Source organism: Mustela nivalis (assembly GCF_964662115.1).
Source record: "Mustela nivalis genome assembly, chromosome: 3".
Taxonomy (NCBI): domain Eukaryota; kingdom Metazoa; phylum Chordata; class Mammalia; order Carnivora; family Mustelidae; genus Mustela; species Mustela nivalis.
Window position 1 is genome coordinate 123071149 of NC_139022.1, and position 22871 is coordinate 123094019.

The following is a 22871-nucleotide window of genomic DNA, read 5'->3' on the forward strand; positions in this document are numbered from 1 at the left end:
AAGCCAGGAAGATCAAGACTGAGAAACTGACTTATACAAAAGTGGTTTTGAGAGAAGAGACTTGCCCCAACACACACACACACACACACACACTCAGAGAAGGAAGCCTGCCGTGGAAGATGGAGAAAGAAGTTGGGGATGCAGGGTCTCCACACATGGGGGCTGTGTGGAGACCCTGCATCCCCAAATGGCCCCTTTCCAGGACACCTCGTCCCCAGCCAGCATAACTGCTCACAGCATAACTGCTCATACACCCAGCCGGCCCTGTGGAGAGCAAGCACAACGTAACTAGAGGTGAGGACGATCACCTCAGAATGAATTATTCACCAGTGAGACATGTCGCAGCCGCAGGTGGGAATAAAGACCAATCCCCCATTCGCTGCCCTGTGGGGCTACATCTCACCCACTTCCTTATGCAAGTTTAGTGCACTTTCCAGCCCTGGTGAGTGGAGTGTAGGGCAGTCAGGGGCTCTCCACACTGCTTCCCAGACCACCACTTTCTTTCTCCATGATCCCAAAATACAGGCCAAATGAATCCAATCAGCATCCTGATCTTTCCCAAAGGCAGGGCTGACTTCCTTCTTCTGTAGCCTTTTAATGTCCTCTTCTAGAATTCTGTCCGAATGGGATCAAACATCCCAAAGTCACTTATCTTCCAGAGTCAAGGCCATTGTTAGAGAGAGTCTGCTGTTCCGGAAACTGGGTTCCATAATTCCTGCTAGAAAGAAATGATTTTCATTTCCACGTAGGAAAAGCCAAAACCCCTGTTTGATTTTATCTGTTCTAAATCGCTGAGTGTGTACTACTGACTGTGGACATTGACTCTTCTCAAAGCGAAGTCCTTAAATGGAAGAAACCATATTAAGTAAAATCAAATTGAGTGTAGATCCCCAAAACATGGCGTGGAAAAAAGCTCCTAGCTTTTATGTTCCCACTTTTTATCAAGGAGGAAGTGACTTTAACCAATAATGTATAGAATCCAAAATATAACTTATTATTGAAAAATTAAAGCACTCTGTGGTATTTAATGTGGGAAATAAAAAAGCCTAGCATGTGATTCAATTTTGTCTTTATTAAATAAGGGACTTCTAAAGTGTTTTAAATAAAGAACATTATTATTTTTATAAAAATCAAGTAACACCTAATCTTACAATCTAAAAGTTCCTTGTCATAGTCATAGCCATTATTAACAGCTTGGGTATCTTTCCAGAAAGTTTCTATGCCTAATCAAATAGAATCAGACTACGTATTGTTCTGAAGTTTACCATTTCACTTAACATATCGTGGCAATGTTTCCATGTCGGAACATAATTATTTTTGAATAGACTTCTTGGTATTCTCTGATCTTGATGTGCCAGAATTTAGTATAACACTAACCAGGCAACCATCGACAAGATTTAAGTTGTTTCCAGCATCACTGAGACAGTGTTGTAGTAAACACCCTTCTGTGTGTATCTCCGGACATGGCTCTGAGGATATTTATAGGCGAAATCTCTGGAAGTGGAATGGCTGGGGCAGACCATTTTTAAGAAGAAATGAAATGGCCGCAAACTAAAGCCGGGGTTCTTTGAGCTAGACAAAAAGCAAAGCTTTGCCATCTCTGTATCACCTTGAATGCATCACTGAGGCTGTGACACCGTCTTTTCTGAAGAGCTTTAGGGAGAACCCCACCCCCCAAATGAGGCCCAGAGGCTGCCCTGCCGCCTCACCTGGGTGCCTGTTGCCGGGGCATAACCCTGCCACGCGCCTCTGTCCATGGAGCCAAACCGCTGAGAGCTGAATTCTTCCACCGGACTGTAATTAATGGCGAGTGCAAGAAAGTTGTTGGAAACACAAATCGGGTTCACAAACCTCTTATAAAACATCTTCTAAAAACCCTCACCTTCGCGCAGCCGTTGACATCGTGGCTGGGGCCCCAGTGACAACTGATATATGAACTTCCTTTACCCAAGTATTACCGGCCCCAGGGACCCTCTAAATCTCATTTTCTTTTACCCAACTCGGAACACTGGGCAGAAATGCATATATATGTAAGACGAATGCAGTATACAGCTGAGACTTCCCCTGCTAGGAGTCTCTCCACACCTTGAATTTTGGACTCTCAAGCCGTTTTTAAATGCGGCTTCATTTTTCTTCCCTGTCATTACCTGATTTCATCTGAAAATCTCAGCATGTGGTTCTCTTTTCCTTTAATTCAGTAGATTTGGCATTGCTGTTTATTATATCAATGTGACATCTATCTAATGTAACATCTTTGGAGCACCAGGATGTGTTTTGTTTTGTTTTTAAAGGGCGGTTTAACTCTTCAGGGCTAACTGGAGACTGTTTAAATTTATAGAGGTGACTTTAGCCCTTTGTAGATCTTCTTCTAGATAGAAATATATTTGTAATCAAAATGATAATCCATATTCCCTCATTCCTCAGCTGAGATGAATGGAAAGAGACTTGGGGGAAGGCTGAGCTATTTATTCAGATTGTTTCAAGTCAGAGTTAGTCTGTCTTGGGAGAGAAGATTGTATTAGCTTGATAAAGCTAACCCTTTCAGCCTGGGGAGAAAAGAATTACACAATAACAGCACACAGGTTTTCTTGGCTTCTCTGAAGAGGAATTAGATTTTCACACACCAAAACCTTCCATATTGGAGGGTATGCTTCCAGAGATAATACGAACATAAAAGCAATACCAGATTGTTCTTTTTTATGAGATGCAGGAGTCATTACAACAGACCCCAGGATTTAGAGAGAAGGCTGGCAGGGAGCCACAGGGGCATGGTGGAAGGACTATGTCCATCTTTCTTCAATACAGACAGAATTTTGTAGAACAAGCAAATAAAACACAAAACAAAAGAAATACCTGTCGTTAGTGTCTGTGGCAAGGGGTTCCTTGTTTGGAGTTCTGGTCGGAATTTTTCAACACGGAGTATCCGTAAGAAGTAAATAGGGAGCTTGACTGTGATTTTTGTCAGGGGACCAGTTCTTCCCTTGCTGCAGTGCCACACACAGATTCGGTAGTAGGGGAGGAAGCAAGCTGATATAGAGCTAAGGCACAACACCCCAGACAGAGCAGAACAGGAGGAGTTTGGAGCCGCTAAAATCTGGCTTACAGACCTCAAGGTGTGGTAACACTAGGACTTAGCTAGAAGCTGCTATTGACTCTGGCCCTAAGCTCACATCCACTTGACCTTAGATAGGGTGTTGATATCAGATTTTTTTTTTTTAAGAGTCTTTCAGGCTCTCAACCTGATGATGATGAGTATGCGATGATGCCTGGGGCCGTCTGTTCCTAGTTACTCATCATCCCACTAAAGGGATAGAAAAACTCCTATTTAGCAATCCCCTCATTTATTTCTGTCTCCTTTGTACCTCTGAAGCTGAACATATTAGTCATGTTGTATGACAAGGATCGCAGGGATGTTCCCAGCTGTTTGGAAGGAGAGGGGGAGAAATGACAGGCAGAGAAGCCACTATCAATAATACAAAGCACCACGGGTGAGATGTACAGCATTTTAGTGTTGTCAGCAATCTAGCCAGACCCCAGTCAATCTCCTCTATGAGGTGTCCCCCAGTGGACTTGAGAGAAAAGTTGCCCGGAGAAAGAGATAGGGGGAGGGGGGGGTAATCTCAGTCTTAGATTCCCTAAGACTGAGAAATACATGATGTCTAAAATTGGCAATCCTTTTTGATGAGTTAAGTGGAAGCGAGTTATGATCTAAATCAATAGAATTGATAATGTTTTCATCTTGAAAGGTTAACAGTATTTTTGACACTCCCCTATCTCCCAAGCAGCTTGGCTTTTAAGAAAAAAGAAAAAAAAAATCCTCTGGGCAAGGAGCCTCAGATACACTTAATTTAGGGCTGATGTTTATGACTGGTCATTGACCTTGAAATTCCATTAGCGCTAATGAAGGACAGTGCGGGATGCGTCCTGCCTGGAGTCCGGTAAGTGACGGGCTTGGTGCCTGCAGGGGCCCCCCTCCTCCGGCTCCGCACTCAGCTAGGATTCTGACTTCACTGGGTCCTTCTGCCTCAGCCAGGCTCTTCTCTGCCTGGCAGGGCTCTCAGGAACAGCCTACCCTGGCTGCAGCTTCTCTTGGGCCTGCTTTCCAGAGGAAAGGAGAGAAGTCCTGTTAGAGCAAGTCTGGCATTTGCTGTATAAGCGTCTCCTTTCCCAGAGCAGTGGAATTCCAACGCAGTTATGCTGCTGGCTGAAACTTTCCATCTGAAACTGACACAGATAACAGTTGTAAATATTCTGCTTTTGGTGGGATCGCTGGGGTGGTTTCGCAGAAGTATTTTAAAGTAAATATAGACATTGTGACACTTTATCCCTAAATATTTCAGTATGCCTCATTAAAAAGTAAAAATATGCTCTTCCAAAGCTACAACACCACTATCACACTTTCAAAAAATGAATAATAATTTCTTAGTATCATCCAATATCCAGTCCACATGATAAGTCCCCCATTTTTCTAAAAATATTTTAACAGCTGTTTTGTTCACATTACAAACCAAACACCATGTACACACTGCATTTGGTCGTTACTGCTCTTTTAGCAATAGCCTCTGGCCACATGTGGCTACAAGCGCCTGAAATGTGGCTTATCAAAATTATGATGGGCTGTAAGTGTAAAATATACCCCAGATTTCCAGGACAGCACCAAAAATGAATGTAAAATAGCTCTTTAACAACTTTATATCAGCTGTATGTTGAGATTATGATATTTTGGATATCGTGGATATGATAAAATACATTTAATGTGTTTTTTATTTTTCGACGTGGCCACTAGAAAATTTAAGATTCTGCAGGAGCTGGCGTTTGTGGCTCGTATTCTATTTCTCTTAGATAGCGCTGGTGAAAAACATTACCCTCTGCTTTTCATAGAGTTCCTTCCTCTATTTTTCTCTTGCCCTTGACTTACTGAGGAAACCAGGTCCTGAAGTATCTACTTTCTGGATTTTTCTGATGGCTCCTCTAAGCTACAGTTGAATTTGTATCCTTGTATTTCTAACAGCTGGTTAATTCGGCTTGCTCCGATTCAGGTTTAGGTTTTTTCACAAGAAGCCTCCACGAGTGACACTGTATTTCAGACACCCCTAATCTTTGTCTTCTTGCCGTCATGCTAAGGTTAATCATTGAGTTCAGGTGGTTACTGTCTAATCCTTCTCTTCAAAGCTGTTTTTTGGGGGCACCTCGGTGGCTCAGTTGGTCAAGTGTCTGACCCTTGATTTCGGTTCAGGTCATGACCTCAGGGTTCTGAGACAAAGCCCTGCTTGGACTCTGCACTCAGCAGGGAATCTGTTTGAGGATTCTCTCTCTGTCCCTCTCTCCCTCTGCCCTTCTCCCTGCTTGTTCTCTCTATCTCTCCACCTCTCTATCAAATAAATAAATAAATCTTAAAAGGGGGGGCTGTTTTTCCACCCTCATTACCAGCAATAATCTGTGACCAAGTATTTGGCACCCTGAATCAGTCTTTAACTTAATGATTTAACATTCATTGATAGCTGTTACCCAAATTAATCATTTAATTGGAGGTTAAATTTCAAAATGATTTTTCTACCATTCTATTTAGATCTATTAATTAGAATTTCTATGTAAAGAAAAGCTCGGAAACCTAGACCAGTTGGTTACCCTGAAACACAGTTCCTATAGGAAAGATCAGATAAACACTTGATTGCTGCCCTGTAACTAACCAGCTTTCAGTATAAAGAATTGTAGAGTGGTGACAAAGGGTTGTGTTTTTGTTTTTTGGGTTTTTTTTTTTTTTTTACTTTGAGTATTACTGTGAACTGAGGGATTTTTGTGTATTAATTATCAAATAGGATTTTGAATGTTTAGTTTCTATCATTTAAAAATCTAGAAAAAGAAATTCAGTAATTTTGCATAAAAATCTGTATTCCTGGATTCCCATGAGACTGGGGGCTCAAGCAGCAGTAGGCTGACATGTTCACCAGCCCCCAGCCCCACCCCTGGAGTCCTCTGGAGGAGAGTTTGGCTCAGTTCTTAAACTGGACGTCTGCGTCCAGCCTGAGTCAGGTTCTCTGCCTCCTCCCTGTATTCAATGTGTGACCCTGAGTCCACCTTACATCAGGAATAAAGAAATGAAAGAACAGAGAGAAGGGTCTGGCTAAGGGTAAAATAGCATCATGAGGGGCAGAGCTGGGACTAGCAGCTAGAATTTCTCCCTCCCCAGAGGACTCATCCTGAGTGGTGCTCATCCTCGGAACCAGGAGGCTGTTTCCAGAAAGTCTGAGTAATAATACAGCAGCTAGCGGAAAGCGCTCCTTCAGTGTGTGCCCTGCATTTTCGTACTGCTACCACTGTGGTTCTCTCTGGCCTTGATTAAATCTGATTAAATCTTTCCCAAACCCTGGGCAGATTCTGACGCTGCCCACAGCATTAGCCCTACTTCGGGGCCCTCCTTAGGGACCATGACCTATAGAGTCTACGTGAACTACTCAAAATAAATAGCATTAGTACAGCCTCTTTGGAGACCCCTTGGGCAATATTTATCAAAATTTTAAGTGCATTTACCCTTTAAGACCCAGCAATTGCACTGCATTTGTCTAACAGATACATTCACAAAATATTCCAAGACATATGTGCCTTGAAGCTCACTGTCCTCGCAGAAAGCTGGAAGCAGCCTTCACTGGGACACATTAATAGTTTACGGCATGTCCATATGTAAAAGAATAGCACGTGGTCATTTAAAAGAGCGAGACCTGCATGTGCAGATAGGGGCGAGGAGCAGTGAGGTTTAAAAGGTACCATTAAGTTAAAAAAAGAAAAATGTAGAATAGTGTGTATATTATTTCCTTATTTGTGTATATTTTAAGTAATATGTATAAATGCCAGTATGTATAGAGATGTTTTCAAGAAAGAGACACAAAATATTAAATTCTTTAGGTGTAGAGATGGGAGGTCAGTGTGAGGGAAAAAAATAATTGGTCTTACTTTCTGTTTGATACCTTTATGGGTATTTTATGGACATGTATCCATTTTTTTAAGTATTGAATTTATAAATAAGGTTGAGCGTTCTAACAAAGCAGCTGGGTTTGGGGAAAGTTAATGGATGCAGTTTTTTAAAAACCCGGTCTTCTGGTCAGAAGGGCAATCGTGCTTCTCAGACCAGCGGCAGTCATGAATCTCTACAGAGCCAGGTACAGCAGGGAAGGTACTGACAAGGGGAAAGAGCTTTTGCTGTCAAATTAGGGAGAAAAGACCAACAGACCTAAAATGATTCTAGCAAGAACGGCCCGTCTGGAGTTAAATGCTCATCCTGTCTTCTAGGCTATGGGAGTTTCAGGCCACAAGAGAGAATCTCTTAATCAGGAGACTGGCAGGCTGGGGTAAAATCCCAAAGCCAAATGCATAGTAATAGATGCATCAGGCTGGATGGGCACAGAGATGCGGGAGGGATAAGAGATAAGAGCAGTGCAGGTGAGTGTGACTGCAGAAAGTTCAAGGCTTTGGTTTGGTGGGAGATGGATTTGTAGCCTGACTTGGCCATTTGTCAAGAAGCCATGGGCAAGTATATACAACCCAGTTCCTTCATCTGCAAAGTATGTAAACTCTATCCTAGAGTCATTAGAGGGATGGAAGGGTCTGATGCGCATTCAGTGGTCAGTCCATGTGGGATGAACACCCCAATTCCTGCCTGGGCATGCGGAGACAGAGGAAAAGAGAGGGGTTCATGAATGAGGAAGTACAGAGGCAGCCTGTGGTAAAAATGGCTCAAAGCCAGAAGGTCTGACTCTAATTTGTCACTCTACTTCCTGGCTGTTCAGTAGGCAGCTTCCCTGACCTCTCAGATCCCTGATTTTCCTGTCTATTAAATGGGGAGAAAGTGAAAAAAAACTGTGGCATCCTAAGCACTTGAGTGAAGGTCAGTCCAGAAAGTTGAGGGTGGTCTGGGACAGCCAACGTTCATTTACACAGGCTAGGTTTCTGGCAGTTTCCAAGCATTACTATAGCGACTCCTAAGACTGTCCAAGATAAGTGAGGCAAGTGAGCTAAGACGCAGTGAAAAAGATTTCTCCAAAATGTGACGGAGCCCAGATGTAAATCTGAATCTGTTAAAGCTCTGAACTTCCACTTTGCCTGCTGCAATCCCAACGACAAATGTGCCACCGAACGGAAATCTCCCTTAGTCTGAAATCAGGCTGGAATTACTTAGAAAGGTAATCGGAGGATGGTCAAACGATGGCTACTTCCTTATGGCCAGAGTGCATGTGTATGTTTTCAGTATGCTAACCTAACATTACATGCGGTGAGAATGTTTCAAGAATTTCCTAAGCCATGCATTTAATTTACATTTTGCAAAACCCCATTTTTAATCAGACTATTCATTAAAAGCATACTCATTGGGAGCTAATGGTAAGTGAGAGAAAATGAGTTTAAATCCACATTGCAGCTGTTCTCCCACATGCACTCGTTACCAGCGTTTGGAGATTGTGCAGAAAAGGGGGAACCTAACAGGACTGCTACTACAGCTCAGATACTTCATAAATTATTCAAAACCTATGCACTGCGGTCTAATACATAGATCTGCTACATACGTAATAATTATTCCCTCACAAGTGTTTTTAATCATTTGGTATTTAATTACGTGCACTATTTGTCTTGGGAAGGCAGCCTGAGCTGGGAGTTAGGGCAGAGAGAGGAGGCTGGCTTTCATCAAACCAATGGAGAAGCTGTTTGGTTTTAAACCCAGCTTTTTTTGCTTTTGTACCTGGTGCAAAAAAAAAATAGGCTATACTCTCTTTCCCAGAGTCTCGGATGTTCATTGGTGTTTTTGTTATAATAGAGGATTGGGGGCTGTGGCTTCCCTCACCGTCTCCTAGGAAAATCTCCAATGAAGACAAAGCATAAAGTGTGTTTTGTGAGAGGTTCTATTTGCAGACGTCGTTTTGATCAAGTGTACAGACCCACTTGGCATTACCATTTAACTCTGCAAGTGTTGTGGGATGGTTAAATCCAACACGGATGCATGGCCAAGTATGTGTGTATGTATGTAAAACACACAGGTGTGCAGAGGTAGATTATATGAGTGTGTGTGTGTGTGTGTGTGTCTTTGTGGATAAAAAAATTTTCTTTGAACAACTGGAGCAAGCTAATGTAAAGAAAATTCTGCTCATTTAGAGGTTTTCATCTTGAAGTTGGTTTTTCTAGGACAGGAGAGAGGAAGTTACATTGAATCTTTAGTTTCATTACTATTTAAGTAAACAGACTTCATCTTTGCAGCTAGACCAAACCAGCCAAAGAGTTAAAGAGAAAACAATAGTTTTAAGAAGCTTGTCTTCATCCCAGATGTTTTGGTTCTGCACAAAATCATCTGATTATGTGCTTCTCTCAGCTTTGAAATCATGTACCGATCTGTCCGTGTTTAACAAGAAAGGGAATGCTGCGCATTTGTAACAAATTAAGTTAATGGGTTTAAAGCACATAGGGCAAAGGGGGGAGGTGGGACTTCTTTTGGGAGACAACTGGAGAGTATGGCCACATCTAAGTAGACAGGTCCGGTGCTCGCTTCGGCAGCACATATACATATACTAAGTAGACAGGTCCGGAGTTTTGGCTCAGGGGATCATGACCTACAATACCTCAGAATATGCTCAAACCAAAAACCCGTTTTTGATGCAAGAAGGAGCTGAGTCGGGGGACCGGCACAGTGCAGAGGAAGGCATTGTTTTGTTTTTTGCGTCTCTTACTTTCTATAATGCCTAAATAAATCTTCAGGCCGTTTTCTCAGAACTCTAGGCCAGGGATTACAACTCAAATGCCTTCAAGCAAAGTAATTGAGTGTAGCGGGCAGGCATAATAAAATTATTTTTCTATGATGAGAAAAACAACAATGTGAGCTCAATGACAAACGGCAGTGGACACAGGGACCTAATGTTAGGAGGCAACAGGGACTTTGGTGGACAAAACCGAACTCAAGATAAAAATTGCCTGCATCTTCTGCAGAGGGCAGCTGTCACGGAGATTCATGCAACAGGAAAGGCTAAGTTGATGGATCCTTGGAGTTTTCAAGAGTAGCCCCAAATTCAGATGTTTTTACAAATTTCCCAGTTTTTAAATGTTGGCTCAGGTTTTTTTTTAAGAGCAGGCTGGCCAAATCAAACACCACTTTGCACCACCTCTAGACAAAGGAGGACTCCACAAGAAGCAAAACTGTGCCCTAAATACTGGTCTCCGTGGGAGAACAGCTCGGGGGCTGGGGCTGTCCCTTGCTGTCTTGGGTGCTGCTTATTCACATCTACACATGGACAGGACAGATGTGTGACTGGAGGACAGACATCTGTGTGTCTGATACAGGTTTGAGTAAAGGAGTCCTTGACCATGTTGGGAGAAAATGCAAACACTGGATGGGTACCCTGATGTGGTTTCCTCATCACGTCCCAATTGGTAAGGGAGCTGCAAGTCAAGGTCAGGGTTAGGTAGGTATTAAGAGTGCCCCCGGGGGGCCTCGTCCACAGGGTTCATGTAATGTGTGCCTCTGTATAAATCAGAAATGATTGCAGCTCCTCCATAGGTCTTACATGGAAAGCATTTTTCGTTGAAATAGAGCTTACATATATGAAATAGGGTAATCCAGGTTTGGAAGAATTGCAATAAACTTTACTATCCAGTCTGCATTTTTATGTTATTTCAGGCCAAGGTAAATATGTAATAAGCCATGTTCCCTGGTCTTCACGATTACTTTTTTTTTTTTTTAAGTGCAGATCCTTTGTTTCCTTTGTTTGTTACCCTGATTATATGTGTTCTAAAATCCCTTGTCCTAAGAGGAAGAAGTCTCTGGAGCCACCTTAGGAACAATCCATCCATAGCACTGTGTCCCTTCTTGGCTTAGCAGTGTGGCCCATGAAAAGTCTGGGAATTGGAGATGCTATTAATTCAGACTCTTCACAACCTCCTGCCCTTTCCACCACTCACGCTGCTTGACATCAAGACTGACTCCCATAGAGTGACATCAGCTCTGCTGGAAACCTGCCCTTAGTCCTCCGCAGACCAGCCGTGGGCTGCATGCTAGTGGAGCAGACTGGGAGAAGAGTTTGGGCAAGAATGAGAAGGTTAGAAGGAAGAGGTGACTTGATCATCACCGATGTGACTGACCTGGTCACCGTCTATCTCTTCTAGCACGTTTGCAAGGAATATAACACAACCACTCAAAAAGAAGAGTATGCAAGTACAATAGCACAGAAAATGCTGACTACAATAAGAATTTATATTTTAATCTACTTCAAAATAGGTGATTCAAATCATTTGAAATTAAAAGATTCAAAAGGCATACAATGAAAATTTTTCTTCCCACCCCTGTATATATGGCCACCCAGGTTATGCTATTAAGTGAAGAAAGAGCGTAAAGCCAAACCTTTCTCCCTCCCTCACTCCCTCTCTAAAGATATGTATATTTATTCATGTGTTTATTTATAAGCATGTGTCCACACACAAATATATCTCTAGAGGGCTGGAAGAATGTTTTCCACGGTTGGATAGAAGGATTATAGATAATTGCTTCTACCTTCCTATATTTTCAAAAATGTCTTTGAGTGTTACTCTAAGGAAATAGTAAGTTTCTTTATTTTACATAGGATACCATCATTGAAGTCAGTAGGGGAAAATTGGACATGACCAATCATCCAAAAAAGAAAAAGGAAGGAAAGAAAAGTCAGTCGTTTCGTTGCAACCCAGAACTCACAATTGATGGTGATTGATACTTTTGCAAACTGCTTTCCTGGCCTCTGCCATAGATGTGCTCATACTTGAATATTGCTGAATAACTGGCCCTCTGATTAACAGAATATTCAGGATATCTTTTCTGTTACCTATCCAAGAGAGGAGTAATTCAAAGGAAAAATACTGTGCACACCAGGATACAGGTTTGAAGGAAAGAAGAACAGATCTTCTCGCTGGAAAGCTGTAGGTAAATTTACATCTTGATGAGCCAGGAACGGAGACGAGGAAGAGGACAGTGGGCAGTGTGCTCCAGTGATTTTTCCCCCTTTCCATGTGAGATCCCAGCACCAGGCTGAGTCGTCCTCACGCTGTGGTTCTGTGAGGACACGGGGCTTGATGGAGCCAAGGGCCTGACCTCAGCCGCTTGGAGCACAGAGGTTTAAAAAGCTTGCTGAGAAAGTGTAAAAAAAAAAAATCCCTTCCTTGCTCCCGGGAGCAGTGAAAGGGGGCTCTGAAAGTACACTCACTCACTTTACTTTTAACTTTCAAGTACACATGAATAAATTACAAATACTTTCTTATAAAAATTATAGTACAGAAATATCAAAAGTTATAAAGTGTACGGTTTGGGTCATATATTTTTTCTTGTCCTCTATTTTTTATTCAAAAAAATATAAATTATTCCCCTTAACCTTTATCTCCCAATTCTACTCCTCACTGAAGAGAACACTATGTGGGATCTAGACAGAACTTTTCTGATGCACTTGCTTCCAAACCCACAATCACGCACAGATACATAATGAATGCATGCTTTTTTTTTTTAATTAAACTTAAACTCTCCGGGTTTGTTTTTTTTTAATCCCCATGGGCTTTAATCTCACTTATTCTAAAGCTCTTTTCCAGAGCAATAATGTTTTCCACATACGAATCACCAAATGCTAAATGTGCTCTTCTCAGCAAATGCAATTCATTTGAGAATAACTCCCAATAAATTGCCTGTGATGTTTCTTTATTGCCGCAGACAATGGACAATGCCAAGGCAACGAGGGGTCGCACCAAACCAGCCATTAGTTTTAATGCAGTCTGGCAGTTTTAATCCTTTCTGTATTTTTAAGTGTAATAGCGTGGTATGGTGTGTTAAGATATTTTTTTTCATTCTTTTCTTTCTCAAACGTTAAAACATAGAAGGAAGGTGGGGAGGGTAATGTGATATTTTCCTTATGAGAAAAAACATTGCTAACCCCATTTCTGCAGACTCCGAGTGATGTGGAGCGGAAATTTGGACTTGCTGATGATTAGGGTTCCGGGCTTGCTGTGTCTAGCACACCCACCGAGTTCTCGCAGGACCTTCTGTTTCTTTAGTTTCCATCCGCTCCTAACGCTTTGCTGCCTAATAGTCAAAACCTCAACCCAGAACTTACTCAGAAACTAACTTCCACGTGGGAGTATATGCTATGTGATGAGCACTGTCCATGAAACTCTTCTCAAAAGAGACTGCCCCTTCAAATTCTGTCATAGCCCCATTGCCTCAGTAATGCTAAAGCTTTAGTGTGACCCCAATAAATGAAAGTTGCTGAGATAAAAGTAGTCTTTAACTCCTGAATATTTGACAGTATTAAACCAGGAAAATACCAGCTTCTTTCCAAGTCAGAAGTCTAGACGTCCTCTCCGTGTGCATAGCTATGGAAATCTGCCCTTCCCTCTAACTGGGCCACATCAAGGAAAAGTGGGGGTACAGGGTGGATGGGGTGAACTGAGCTCTTCCAAGTAACCATTGGGGGTTTTGCAAAGGCAGGGCACGGCTCTGGAGTCAGGCAGACACATTCAATCCCAGCTCCTCCTTGCTTTGGGCCCCTGGTCAAGTTGCATTTGGGACCATAGTATTGGCTCTGAGGTCTCCTTACTTATAAAATTACAAAGGTGGTAATTGCCTCTGCGTTGTTTTTCCAGTGGAAGTGGACGCAGAGTCGGTCCTCTTGAAGTGTTGGTCTTTCTGCGTTTAAGTGCAGACTTGAGCTAAGACCCCCTAGGATCTCGTGGTGCTTTAATGGCTACCTCCCCGTTGGAGGGCAGAGTTTGGAATCTCTCTTTAAAGAAGGTTGTGGGATTATAACACTGAGGAGTCCCAGGATTATCTAAAACTCCTGTGCTAGCCCAGGGCACCTTTGGACTGCTAACACTGTGGCACGGAAGAACTGCCCTCCCCCAGAAACCGGTGATCTGACCCACTTCGTTATGGGTGCCTCTAATTATGCACGTGTGTCCATCACCATGTATTATCTCCATAGCAATTCACCCTCCTGCCATTACGCCTGCCCCCAAAGCTGGAATTTGCATTTTGCAGTGATGTCTGGGAGTTTTTCCTCTGTTCTCCTGATAGGAAAGAGAAATTTGAAACGTACGCCAAAATGCTTCTAAGGATCGCAGAAAACGTGATAAGGGCTAGTTAAGCATGTGCAAGGTATTTTTATCACTGTTGTTCTTTCTAAAGTAAAGTTTTCTGGATTAGCCCCACAGGGGACATAAGAGTCAGAATGTTTAAAGTTTCATAGCTTCCTCTTTGAGGGAGCTCTGATTCACCGCTATGAATACACAGACACTGATGAGCAGGAATGAAGGATAAGGCTATATGGGGTTTTTCCCTCACTGTTCAGCTTCTCAGCTAGTCTCCTACCCCAGGCACCCTAGCAGGATGGGCCGGGGCGGGGATTGGTGGCGGAAAGAGAAAGGTTTTTTCCTTATCTAGAATGGGTGGTCCCCCAAGTCCGTTAACTATAAACAAGTTCAGATGAGGTCAAACGGAGTCTTCGTGGAGTGTGCAGTCCCCGACTCTGAGCGCTGCTCAGCTTCTGGAAATGGCACAAGAGGGACAGAGTGCTAGAAGCAGGCGCCGTGGGCTAGAGGGTTTTAGCCCTCTCTGCTGAATGCTCAGACGAGGCACTGACATTTGTGCCTCAGCTTCCGAGGAAGCCGTGGGTAATACTCAAAGTTTGACAAAGCACTCTCGTTACTAGGGGTGTGACAACGCCGGGTTCCCCTGTCCCCTCTCCACCTAGAGAAGCTCCAGTGTGATCTGTCTTGTACATCAGGATGCTATTGGAAACACCCAACAGACAAAATAATTCTGCATGTAAATAGCAGTCTGCAACCCACCGAACTAGTTTAAAACATGCTGGAAGGCACCACGGTGACTCTGCAATGTTTACGGGGAGTAGGCAGGGATAGACAGTAGAGATGGGGGTCAGGGGCAATGACAAGGGGTGGGGAGAGGAGGGAGGTGGGTGGAGACCTGGAGGAGGACCAGCCAGGGGGCACAGAGCTCCAGCCTGCACAGCAGGGATGACCCAGGGCCGGTGACCCCCAAGCCGTTCTTTCTGTGCCCCCCACAAGGGCTGCCTTTTTGCCTACAGGACCAGAACAAAGAACAAGGGATCCGAGGGTCCTGCCCTAGTTTTCTGTAACATTGGGATTTTGGAGCGAAGCTGCAGCTCTCTGCTCTGGAGAACAGGATCCAGCACCCCCACCCCCATCCCCGCCCCAATGAAGTGCGGAGGTGAGATATGTTTATGACCCGTTAGAAGATGCAAAGACAATTAAAGCCCTAGCCTGTAAACCTGCTGAAGCAAGAACTCTGTCTGAGTTTCCCAGGGGCACCAGGTTCACACCCCCAGGGAAACCAGCTGCTTTTGAGTTCTTTCTCCACCCATCTGCCGCCCTGCCCTCTGGTGCTTACCCACTAGGGCTGCGTCTTCCCGCAGAGAGCTGAGAGAGGAGGAGGCTTAGGGTGACACCATGACTGTCTGTGGCCTTTTCTGTGAAAATCCACCTGTAAGTGGAAATGCGCTAAAATATCAGCTATTTTTTTAACAAAAGAGCATAAGGAAGACCTATTCCTGCTGGTCTGCTGTTTTCATTTCAAGAGTCTCATCAACATTAAGAACTGTCCCTTCCCCTGCTTAGCACCTCCAGTGGCTCTTCTTGTCCTGAAATCATGTCCAGACCTGATCCCATCGGCCATCACCTCCTCTCTTCCCCACCAGCTTCCGCTCACCCACACTCTGCCCTCGCCCCATTCTGGCCACTCTCAGCCTTGGTCTGCTCCTCAAACTGCACCGTCCCCCTTACCCCCCACACCGGCAGACTCTACGCCAGCAATTCTGGCCATGCTGACCTCACCCAAAGCCTTGGTTAAAACTCAGGTGGCCCAGAGGCTGTGCCGGACTTTGTTAGAATCTTGGCTACAGACTTACTGTTCGTTTTGTTAGGTGTAATAATGCCCGATGGTTAAAGTCCTTTTTGATTAGAATGATATCCTGGGATACACACACGCATACACATATGTGTGGTAAAATGAAATGATGTCTAAGATTTGCTTTTAAACTACCCCAGAAAGAAAAAAAAAAAAAAGTGTGCATGTGGAAGGAAGGGGTGGGGAGGGGTGAAATGAAATTAACACACTATTGATAACTTGTTCAAGTTGATGTTTATTATACCATTCTCCCTACTCTGGGTCTGTTTCTAAATTTCTACCAAAAAATAACGTGTATTTCCTCGGCGAAAAAAAAATATGCAAGTGGCTTTTTCATACCCCCAAGTTTTCGGTTTAGACTGTCTAAGATTGCATCTGGGAATCTGCATTTCTGGTAGGTTTCCGGCTGACATTAATGCGGCCAGTCCAGAGACTACACCAGCCCCACCATTTCCCTTGCCTGATTCCTACTCACCCATTCGAGCTTTACTCTTCCCTGGCTGCCTCGCACAGACTACTGAGTGTTCCTGTTATGTGTGTTCCTATCATGCAAGCGTCGAACTGAATTATAAATGCTCATCTGTATGGTTGTTTGCTTGTGTTTATCCTCCCTATAATTCCGTAGACTCCATGAACAAAGATCGTGGCCATCACCTACCACCTGTGACAAGCATGTAGTAGGTGCTTAATAAATGTGTGCTGTGTGGAAGAATCTAGAAAGACGACCCATTTCAAATGCAGATGGAGCATTAGGAAGGCTGCTCGTATGTTGCAGAGAAATAACAGAAGAGCACACCTGCCCAGTTAGCCAGATCTGCCGTATGCTCCCTGGGAAATGATAACTACTGCACCCAGACCTCCCTGACAGCCCACGCTTTTTTTTTTTTTTAAATAATAAAACAGAAACAATATGTGTGGAGGGCAGAAGCCTTCTCCACAGACTCTGGGTCCTGCCTTCTGGCCTCAGGCTGTGTGATATTGGGCACTATCCTTTCTCCCTTGGGGCTTCAGTTTGCCATCTGTAGACCCAGAAGGTTCCATCTTCTACCCTAAAATTTGTTGTGAATCACAGATTCTGTGCAAAAATGCTTCATTCTGAATAATACCCAGTGATGGTAGGGGTGTTTGCTCCTTTTCCCTAATGTTAGCCAGATCACGTCTGCAAAGGAAATCAAACTGGGAAGACTTAAGCTGTTTCTTGATTCTGGAGCCTTTGTTCGGTGCCACTCTCCCCCAGGAACTGGCAGGAGGCTGGCTGTGAAAGGGTGGGGGGCCACAGATACAGCCCCCATACACCAGAGCCTCAGGGGAACCAGAGAGCCCAAATGTTTGAGCAACGCTCCCTTCCTGCTTCTTGTCATTCTGCTTTATTTAGGGCAGTGTTCAAACCGGTGGGCCTGGCCGAGGTTTCAGGTCGTGTGTATTTCAGATCAGCACCCCCAAATCATTTCTATATTTTTTTTCTTTCTTGCAATCCCAGTTTCAGATAGTAACTCTGAATGTACATCATAATACTCCCAGCTCTGCTCGCTCTGCCTGGGACGTACCAGGGGGACCCCACTACAGCATTCCGAATGCTCCCTGTTGCTCAACTGGCTCACTTTTGCATTTTGAGTACATTGGTACTTGCCTAGAAGTCTTCTCTTTGCTTTCTATCTTTGGGGACAGAGACTACAGTATGACACTTATATACAAAAATAAATTGATGAGAAAAGCTGAGACCAAAAGCGTAAGAGGAGAGAAGCAAGAGTCTTGGCCTCCTTTGCCACATTATTTAGTTAGAGAAGATAGGCTTTTTAGCCTGGCTTTTACAGAAGAAATTTAGAATACGTTTACCCAGATATGTTGATGTTCTGGTAATAGCCTTCTCAGTCATGATGCTTTTAACCTTTGGCCTCCTTGGGGTTCTCTTTGTCAGGGCAGAGGGGGTGTGCCCTCCTCTGTGTGTGTGTATCAGGGAGTTCCAAGTATAGATGACTGAAAAAGTAAGCTCTGAAGGACCAGAAGAAAATGAGGGTGTTTGCAGGTACAATGATCTGAGGCTTAGAGAAGTTGATAAGAAGGATTAGAACTGAAAAATGAAAAAGACTCTTAAAAAAACCTAATCCATGATAGGGCCCTTTACGTTACACATATTGTCCAAAAATCTCATGAATAAAGGGGAAAGAAAAGAATGAAGGAAAAAGCCTGGCCTCAGTTCAGAATGTCAGTTATGTCTCTTTTTAATCCTCTTTTTACAATTTATTTGACGTTTTGAACAGTGGCCAGAAAAGCTATTATAACTATAAAACATATTCATTGGTATAAATCTCATTAGGTCGAGTGATTTAATTAAAGTATTGACATGCTTAATTGATACATGTAAGCCAAGACCGTTTTCATATCTCATTTCCATATGCTTTCTGCTTTAAGAGAATCAAGGAGCTGGAACTTAAAAAAAAAAAGTCTCCCTCCATAAAAACTGCCATAGATTCATCAGTGCCTGATGTCCCAGGGGACCACTTCCTGCCACTCTCTTGATTCCCAGCCAGCTACTCCTCTAAATGGTGCTGCTCAGGGGGACGGTGATGTATACCCAGCTTGAGTGCCTGTCAGGCCCTCTTATGATCAATAGGAGAATATTTATATTAATAAAGCATCAAGTTAATTAAATAAAATGGTCCTCTGGGTAAACTTAAGATACTAGAGGATGGGCAGGGATCGATATATTCTGCCATTTGAGCATTAAGTATGTGCCTTGAAATTTTATGGAGCTTTTAAAAACTCGCTTCGTAATGTAAAAAGTTTGAAACCTCCGCAAGTTTTCCTCTGCCAGAACCTCTTGTGCCTGCCTTCTGGAGCTGAGGGCTGCAGGGACTGGAGCCGTTCCTTAGAGATGGGCGCTTGGGTGATACCCCGCTCCCCTCCGTGTAGGGGGCTGTGGTCTGTGGACGAGGCTCAGGAGGGAGTGGAGGCCCGAGTTCCGTGCACGGTGCAGGCAGGAGAATCACAGTCCCTTGGTTCCAGAGCAGCCCCCCATGTCTGATGGAAAAGAGACCTTGGCTCCCCTCCCCTTATCCTTTGCTCCCCTTATCCGGAGAAAGCCCAGCCGCGAAGGATCTGTGGAGACGGATCTCTGTAGAGCTTCCCCCGGATCCTTGCCTCTTGCTGTCCTCTGCCCCTCGTTCTCCCAACCCCGCTCTTTCCGCGTGTTTGCACTGGTCTCGACCCGGTGTCCTTTGTCTCACATCTGTGCTTTTCTCTTTCTCTCTGCATCTCTGCCTTTCATGATCTCTTCTGGGAAATCACTGTTTCTGTGCACGTGTGTTTCTCTCTGACTTTTTTCTTTTTTTTTTCCTTTTGTTTTCTCTATTCTGTCTCATTGTCAATCTCCCTTCCTCTTTGTTTTTGTGTCCCTGCCTCTTTTTCCCTCCCTCTTTCTCTATTGTTCTACCTCCCTATCTCTCTCTCTCAATCTCGTCTATTTCTCTGTGTATCTCTGTCCCTCTCGTCTATTTCTCTGTGTATCTCCGTCCCTCTCTGCTTGGCTTCTCCCAACCATCCATAGCTGACGTTAAAGAATATCACAGACATGGCCCCTCCACACCAGCACTCAGAGGCTAACTTTCTGGTTCCTTCCTCTGACTCCTATGGCAGCCTCCAGGGTGGGTTTGGGGATAGGAAAGAGGACAGAAGCCCAGTATCTTGCCTTGAACAGCTGAGTCTGTCTGCAGAGGTGACTTTCATTTCCTAAGAGGTGACGTCATACGTGCTGTCCCTTTTTGTCCTCTCCCACAGACTATGTTTTCTCCTTTTCTTAGCTTTCACCCATAGCCCCTAACTCCATGGTCACCTTATTAATGATGACCTTGCTTTGAAATGTAAGCCACAGGACTGTTTTAACGGGGTAGGAAGTATAACCAGGGAATTTGCTTTAGTAGCAAATTCAACTCCCCTTCCCATCTTGAGTGATCTCAGCCTCTCCACTTGTGGCTGTTTGCTGCACGGCTGTGGACCCCAGGCAAGGTCATGTTCCCCCACTTCCTTTGGAAGATGGAGGGCTACTTGGATTTGTCCCAAGGACAAATTGGGGATTGGTCACCAGGATTGGTCACCAGCCTGTCCTCAGCCCGGAGCCCGAGTTAGGGTTGAGGACACCTCCCAGCTAAACCCTGCCTGACTGGATCCTCCTACCAGCTCTCCTACCAGTGGTCCCCCCAGCTGCCTCCTGCGGCCCCATCATTGTCCCGCCTCTTTGTGGTGCCTCCTGCTGGCCTCTCTGCACAGCAGTTGCTGTTGGAGCCGTAGGTTTCCAGCCAGCTTCCAAGAGGGCGTGCAGAGAGCTGTGGGGCTTTAACTCTGTGACTGTCCATCCTGGCCATGCATCCCAGGAAAAGCCTGGTAGAATCTGTGAGGTCAGGTCTCCCTGCAGGACCCAGGGAAGCTCTGAGGCATGGCAGGCTGAGCAGAATCCAAGTGTTGCTTTCTTTGGTATTAAATTTGACTGGGAATTGCTGCTTTGCAGTTTGAGCTCCTTTGTAATGTTCTCTGGGACAAGGAATGTGGGCAGATTTTCTTGTCGTCTACTCATAGTGTTTTGAACGCAGACTTGAACAGATACTCATAATAACTGGTATTTATCAAGTGCTTCTTACCAGCCAGGTAACATATAGCTCTAAATTCATTAGCCATTTTATAATAATCCCCACCATGAATATGTTCATTGTCCCCATTTTACAGATGAGGAAACCGAGGCTCAGAGAGGGTGATCTGCTCATACAAAGTCACACAGCTAGCAAAAAGCCAAGTCTCAATTCACACCGAGGTTTTCTGGCTCCTGAGCCATGCTTCCAGTAGCGTGCCTCGCTGTCTCCTGGAATCCTGACCATAGGCTGGACATCTGGGGTCACTTACAAAAGAAGGGAGCTGAGTTACCAGGCAGAGTATGGCTCGGGCAATGGTTAATGAACAGAGAGGCAAGGGAGGTGTTTCAGAAGGAGTCACCCCCTCTATCCCTCCTCTCCACCCCCATCTCCTGCTGTAGAGGTCCTACCCTCTTTGCCTGGGACAGCGGAGTTCGTGGTATTGGACATCAGACCAGTGACAGCAGCCCCACATTCATCACCGCTTACTTTCATCTCTGCGGATCACTGGGTTCTTCCAGCGCACGCCCCTCATCTCCTGCCTTTCAAGCTAAATGGCCAGAAGCAGGTCTGGGATTAAACCTCAGAGTTAACTTCAGGCTTGGTGTCAGCCTATTGGGCTGCATCCGTTCCTACATAAATAAGCAAGAGAACATCATCTTTTCCGCCCGAGTCGATACCAGGACATCCACAGGTGTGAGTTATTAGCAATAGCTGTAATTGTTTTGAATGGAACAATAAATAGTGCAGGGGGTCACGGCGAGAAATGTCATGCTATAGTATTAACATAGCTTAATGGCTTTAGCCGTGCTATGCTTCACCCAGCCCTGGGCTTCGAGAAGCTGGCTGTGCAGCTCAGGGCACTGAGCTCTTGCTGAATTGCTTTCCTGCTTGGGCAGAAGATAATTTTGAGCCCCTCTGAGACTGCATTGATTTTACCAGCGGATGGCCCCAGGATAGCATCTCACCTTCATCCCTGAGGTTTCACTTATTTAATGGGGTTCTGAAAAGTTACAAGAAAGAACAGGCATACACAAGCCCCATTTCCTTGATCTGCTGCTCTGCCTTCCAGACTCCAGCCACTGGGCAGCCACAGGCCAAGGCATAATCCCTCCCAACCCAACACCCCCTGACCCCTAGGGGTTTCTGTTTCTTCAGTGAAAATGAGCAGAGGCAGAGGACGAGCCCAGTAGCATATCCTCCAGTGGAGGAAGGAGGAGTTGCTCAGTCCATAAAACATGAGTCCTGGGTCAGACACACACAGGGTACCCAGAGAAAGGATCCTTTCTTCATGACCAAGTTGAACACCAAACATTACAGGGATAGAAATCAGGAAGTGGCTTTACCTGCTCCCAGACAACAATGCCTCAGCCCGTTGGCCTGCCTCTCTGCTCCCACCTTCCCCGGTTGGACTCCTTAATTCTCAGGCTCCGTGGGGGTTTCCACACCTCTTAGACCTTTTGGCAGAAGGGAGAGTGATCACAGAGCAAATTATCACAAAGATAATCAAAGCTTTCTCCCTGCCAGTCATCCCCTTTCTGACATGTCCTATAGTGTGATGCTACAAGTGTCTCCTTCTGTCCCTGGGGTTTGATTATCAGTATTCTCCTAGTCCCAGTGAGTGCCAGAATTCAGAAATGAGGAGAGGAGGAGGGGGTGTTCTTGGAGATGTGTCTTTGTCAGGCACACAGCTCTTTTCTGAACCGAATTCATTTTCCAAATTCTTGGTGTCCTCTCAGACCAGGGTTAAACCCGATTCTAAAAAGCCAAACCATTTGCTTAGCCTCCCTTCCCAGGTACCTGCTCATTCCCAGTCTTCAGGGTAGCTCACTAAACCCATCTCAGTCAGACTTGATCGGTGGCTCTTTAGAGCGCAAGCCTGTTCTAGTGGCATTAGTTCTTGAACCCTGCCCTGCATCAGCGAGGCTGAGATAGAAGGGTAGGAGCACAGGGACAGAGCTCTCTATAATCTAAAGGGATAGACAGGACTTGGGGGAAAATCCCCGTAGCTTTGTATTCTTGACCATTCATGAACCAGGCAATGACATGAAATCATTTTCGCTTATTTTTAATCCACTCAACAAATATTTTTTTAAGCGGTGTGTCAGCACTTGGGCTCAGCAAAAGTTTCTGACCATGTGAGACTAATAATTTAATGAAGGAGCCCGTGGAAATGACTATGTTTCCATACAAGCTTGACCTTCAGTCAGCACAAGGATTGGCAAGCATGTGATCTCTCTGGATTCAAACTCACTTCTACCTGTGGCTAAGTCCCTAATCTGCCTTGAGCCTTTGGGTAAGGTCAGATTTAACAGCGCCCAGGG

At 44.6% G+C, this 22871-nt stretch overlaps 1 protein-coding gene across 2 annotated transcripts in view; it reads left to right on the forward strand.

Annotated features, from left to right (window-relative positions):
• The window catches only part of SLIT3 (slit guidance ligand 3), a gene marked incomplete at its 5' end in the record, with an annotated part of 594733 nt that overhangs the window by 369818 nt on the left and 202044 nt on the right, over positions 1–22871 (forward strand). The gene's annotated exons all lie outside the window — the stretch shown is intronic.